The sequence below is a fragment of the Solanum tuberosum genome, unplaced genomic scaffold (genome assembly GCF_000226075.1).
Source record: "Solanum tuberosum cultivar DM 1-3 516 R44 unplaced genomic scaffold, SolTub_3.0 scf00074, whole genome shotgun sequence".
NCBI lineage: Eukaryota > Viridiplantae > Streptophyta > Magnoliopsida > Solanales > Solanaceae > Solanum > Solanum tuberosum.
The window spans coordinates 1,963,668-1,969,667 of NW_006238998.1; the positions used below are offsets into that span (position 1 = coordinate 1,963,668).

General features: G+C 35.9%; 1 pseudogene; it reads right to left on the reverse strand.

Annotated features, from left to right (window-relative positions):
* Positions 1–2,090: 2,090 nt before the first annotated feature.
* LOC102597192 (pentatricopeptide repeat-containing protein At3g57430, chloroplastic-like) lies at positions 2,091–5,144 on the reverse strand (annotated as a pseudogene).
* Between the last annotated feature and the right edge of the window lie 856 nt (positions 5,145–6,000).

Below are 6,000 nucleotides of genomic sequence, written 5' to 3' on the forward strand. Positions count from 1 at the left end.
TGTTGGTGTAATATACCACAAATACAATATATTACAGTTGAAAATAAAATGACAAAATTGAATAAACAAATCTTTAGGCTGAGGCACGAATATCTCGCTCTCTTTAAGGAGATTCAAGCCCACTGCGGCATAATCTACATTGATCCAGCAGTAATACTCTTGAATTGTTCCCTCCAGGATACAACAGCCCAACAACGTCGTACAACTCAAACAACTCCGGATTAGTTGAAGAGTCCAAAGCTCCACATAAGAACACATTCCTTCAACATATAAATACTCTCTTGTATATAGTGAATATAGTTGAAGACTTGAAATATTATTCTTCGTCTCAACTCTCTCTTTCACTACAACACTAATCTCAATATAAAAATAATAAAATACTACTCATCTTTTTCACTCTATATATCTTGTACTTATCTTGTTTTTTCTTCTCCCCCCACACAAAGGAAGACCACACAATTTTTTTTATGACAAGGGAAACCCGCAGCCGCTACCCTTTGGGTGTGCACAGGGTAAAACCTCTGCTCTTATGCAATAGCTCGCAAACCACATAGGAGAGGTAACACGCACTAGACAACCCTGGTGCAACGAGCTCGACCCAGAAGGCAAACCCCTTGCTTTCGCTGGCAAGGGGTTTCGAACTTGAGACCTCCAACATGGAAGTCCCAAACTCAAACCATTGGGCCACCCCGGAGGGTAGGAAGACCACACTATTTATAGGTGATGAATTCTTCCTTGCAATGAATAGGAAGATAGTGAGTAGTAAATTTGTCAAATGAATGGCTCAAATGTTACATAAGTTACAAGACATAAAGATAGAATAATGGATGAAATGAAGAGTTGGTGGTTACATAAGTTACTAAATACTAATGACCACTTTCTTCCACAATTGATGAGAGTAAAGAGGCACAAATGTAATGTCCATCAGTAGACATAACATGATATATAATGTGACATAATATATTTTTATTAATATTAAAATGTCACAGCAACACTTTCTTTTTTCCACGAGAAGTTGTTGGTGCTGGGATAGCTGATAAATTTTGGTATTTGCTGATAGAAATTGTAAATGGAAATTGATATTGCCTATACTGATTTTGGTGACAGAACTTAAAGCCCAAAGACAACCATGGAAAAAGCTTTGAAGCTTTTGCTAAGATGTAAGGTGATGTGGTCAACCTAAGCGCCAGCCACAGGTGGAAGAGGCAACATAACATCAGACTTGTTAGCAGATTAATGTACCATAGAAGTCATTCTTTGATGAAGGCCCTCCTCAGGCTGTTTTTTTATAGGAGGAATAGTGGAATACGAAGCTTATTTACCCCACACGGGCTTAGATGCTGTCCAAATATGAAGAGTTGTATATCTTGAGTGGCAAAGACAATTTTGTTAGTAGAAATTCTATTTCTGACAATCTTTGTTATAGTATTAGGCAATAACTTGGCCATCCAAATGGTCTGTTTAATTCTCCTTTTTTTCTGCCTTGCTAAGATGTAAAGAGAGTGAAGGCATTTTCATTGGCAGTTAAAAGCCTCATTTTGCATCCTTTTAGTATCTAAATGAGAGCTTTCAATATTTGCTTAGTATTGCAAACATATCAGTTCTTGTTGACATGAATTCAATATTTGTTTCACTTGTACATATAATATAGATAACAGTCCAAAAGAAATGATTAAAAAAAAACAATCACATCAGAAATTAATTTGTAAATACAATGAAAATTAAAAACTACTGGAAGTTATGTAAGATACTATTCTTAGTAGAAAATATAACATTGAATACTTGCTGCTCCCTTTTTAAGAGTTGTGTCAAGTAATATGAAACAGAGAGAGTATCATTCGCGAGTCCAAGACTCGGAATCTAAAAGTTTCTTTTCACTTCATATCCTTCAAAATAATGAGTTTCTACCTATTTTCTCATTTATCAATAATAAGTCACTGAAAATTTTATTAAAATTTTAAAAAAATGACAGGAAGTAAGAGATTTATTTTAGTCGCAAAATGTTATATAAGTTACAGTTAGTGCATTTACCTATGTTTAGACATTAAAAGAATATATAAACAGAATTTTGTATAAATCTACAAAACATACTATATCACCATACACCAATAATCTCCACATGAACAGGTTTCGTTTCTGAAATGATGGAACCTCCTCACATCCCTAACAATGATCACAATCTTTGAGATAAATTTAGTTGCCTCATGGCAGTCATTGCATACCCTAAGGTTCTTTGCAACCCGTTCCAGGAGGTGTATTGAGGATACCAAAAGCTATAGCTATAATTTTTCACTGTAGATTTTCCTTTTCGTCCTCGTTAACATTGTGAAGAACACAACAAGTGTCTGGCACATAACCTTCTTTTTTCATCTTCTCTGACAAAGTCTCGAGATAGACATAGAACACTTTGTCATCTCCAAATTCAATCCAACTGCATCCAGGTTCTTTTCTTACTCCAACTTTTTCATGTTATGTCGAACCATGCTTGCCTTTTCCCAAATCCCAGCAGATGAATATATGTTGGAGAGTAAAACATAGTGACTAGCTACATGTGGATCCAACTCAAAGAGATTCCTTGCTGAAATTTCACCAAGTTCTATCCTGCAGGCACCAAGTAAACTACTCCAGGCGCCAATTTTTTGTTGTACTTAGAGGGCATCTCATTTACAAGCTGATATGCTTCTTCTAGGTGTGCTTGATCGACCAAGCAAATCAACGATGCAGGCGTAATGATCTGCAGTTGGCTCAATACCATTTCTTGGAACAATTCCCGACCCTGGTCAACCATGCCTAAGTGACTGCATCCAGCAAAAAATGCAATAAATGTGACATTATTGGGCTTCACTTTCCGTTCAAGCACCATCATCCTAAAAAGCTCTAAGGCTTCCTCTCCCTTCCCATGCATCCCATAAGCCATAATGAGAACATTCCATGTGATCACATTTTTGGAAGTCATGCTATCAAAAACTCTCCTAGCAATATCTAAGCAGACACACTTTGCATACATATGAACCAATGCACTTCCCACGGTAATATCCATTGCCAATGCATTTCTAATAGCATAAGCAAGCATGTATCTCTTTGCCCTTTGCTAGAGCAACCAGGAAGGACAGTCGTGAGGGTTATTGAGTTAGGTTTTAACTGAAATTCTACATTATTCTCAGTCATTGTGTCTTGTTGTTGTTTGCATCTCATGTAACATAATAAGTGCATCTTCATGGTATCCGCAAACTACGTATTCCATGAAACTATATCTTTACTCTCCATGTTGTCAAATATATATACTTTGATATATTTTTCTTTCCCATCCTAGAATACAAGTCCATCAATGCATTTTGAACGTATTTTTCATCTGCAAAAACCCAATTTAATGGATGACTTCTTTAAGGGTAAATGCTTCACAATGTACACAAGCCGGAAAAACACTTGCGACAGTGGTTGGGTTCGGACTTAACCCAGAAAATTCCATCATCTCTATAAATAACATCAATGCCTCTGTAAAGAATCCATTTTGTGTGTAGCCAGCCAGCCAGCATAGCATTCCATATCCCAATGCTCCTTTTCAAGGCACTGTCAAAAACTCGACGCCCACTTTCAACCTGTTGACAAATGCAATACATGCCAACTAATGAACTATCAACAAATGAGTTCCCAATCAAATCATCATTCTTCAAGACGTAACAATGAATTTCCTTCCCTACATCCAGCAAAGTCAGATGAGAACAAGCAGGAACAACTCTAGAAATTGTGACTCCGTCAGGCTTTATTTCTTCTTGAATCATGACTCTAAAGCTATCCAACGCCTCTCGAAACTGGTCATTCTGTGAAAAAGAAGTTATAATAGTATTCCACGAAACAATATCTCTATCTGCTAACAGCTCTTGAATCATCCACCCTTCCTAGTTTTGCATACATAGACATCAAATCATTGTTTGTATAAATCCTCCTATCATCTATTCTCAAACTATACCCGCGTCAACCCATCAGTCCTAGGCAAATTACTACAAGCAAGCGCAATGCTCACCAACGTAAACGAACTAGCCTCAAATCCATCTAACCCTATCAACCTAAAAGCCTCCAATGCTAACTCCCACTTCTCAAATTTACAAAGAGCATTTATCAAAGAATTCCAAGAAACTTGATCTCTCTGAGTAATTCTATCAAACACTTTATAAACATCATCAGTACTCCCACCACACCTCCCAAGTAAATGTATAACAGAATTAGCCACGGTGACTGATGTCGTATCATACCCAAATTTAACAACAGCCCCATATATCTGTTTTCCAAGATTCAAGTCCTGAAGGCTTTCAGAACTGCAGGGAAAACAAAATTATCAGGCCTTACACCTTCAGAAGTCATCTGTATATATGTAAAGATTGCTTCTTTGAAGGAGTTTAAGCGTACTTGGGACCGAGGAGTATCGATCCATGAAGCTGCAGAGGGTGTTTCTGAGGTGGGTTCTTGTTGAAAATGAGTCTACTTGTGGGTGATGAAGTTGAAAGTAGTTTTCTTGGTGGATTTTGGGTAAATGAATTGGAAGGTTGTTGAAGAGGAACATAAACAGGGGAAGCAGAGAGTGTACATGTCCAAGCGGACATTGTTGTGACAAAATTAAATTAGTTTGGGTTTTGTTTTATTGGATTTATTTTCATATATTTTGCACAGATATGAAGATATTCTTTTTCCTTTTCTAGTTCTGTCTTGTAAATATTCTTTTGATATTTTTCCCTTTTTCATTTGATCTTGAGAATATTCTATTCCTTTAGGGTTTACCATTAGATGTCATTTTACTTGTATAAATACAACCTAATTGTATAGTTTAAGAAAATTTTATATATTGTTCTTCATTTATTCGTTCATGGTATCAGAGCAGTGTTAATTTTAATTTTTTTTCTTTCGCTTTCATTTTTTTTCTCTATTTTAAAAATTGGTTGAAATTGAATCATCCAATACTCAAATCACAGAAGCGAGTGATAGAGTTTCTGCAATTAATGCAGTGGATTCATCACATGCTTTCTACATTCACCCTTCTGATTATCTCGGCATGAACCTGGTCTCCATTGTTTTTGACGATAGGAGTTATGGTGGCTGGAGAAGGCGGTTATTATAGCTCTTTCAGCGAAGAACAAGCTAGGATTCATTGATGGATCCCTAGTTGTTCCTACTAATATAACTCTTCAAAAGGCTTGGTCAAGATGTAATGACATGGTCTTGTCCTGGTTACTCAATTCTCTCTCAAAAGAAATTGTTGAGTCTGTCTTGTACTCCCAAAGCGTCAAAGTCTTATGGTCTGACCTAGAAGATAGATTTGGTCAGGCTAATGATGCCAAATTGTTTCAACTTCAAAAAGATTTAAATGTTGTAGTTTGAGGAAATTCTAGTATTTCTGCATATTTCACAAAATTGAAAAGTTTGTGGGATGAGTTAGATGCACTAAACACCATTTCTGTTTGTAGTTATGAGTGTGTATGTAGAGAAAAAGAAAAGAGTATAAAAGCTCATCAAGATGAAAGATTGATTCAGTTTCTTATGGGTCTAAATGTTACTTTCATAGGGGTTAGAAGTAATATTTTGTTATCTTCCCCTCTTCCTACTATTAGTCAGGCTTATTCTCTTGTTATTCAAGATGAAAAACAAAGGGAAATTCATGCTACTCCTGCTTATCCAGGAGAATCAACATCTTTTCTTGTTGGTAATGCAGGAGAATGGAGGTTCAATGATTACAAAACTCAACAAGGAAATTTCATAAAGAAAACTTCTCTAGTGTGCAACTATTGTAAGAAGACGGGACATACTATTGACCAGTGCTATAAAATTCATGATTTTCCTTCCGATTTCAAGTTTACTAAATCTAAGAAGTATCAAAAGGGTACTGATGTGAGGTCAAAATACATATTTTTAATCATTATTTGTCTCACATTTAGTATTTATATTTGTCCTTTATGAGCATAAATTTTATGGATTGTGCTAAATTGTGTATTTTATTTGTAGGATTAA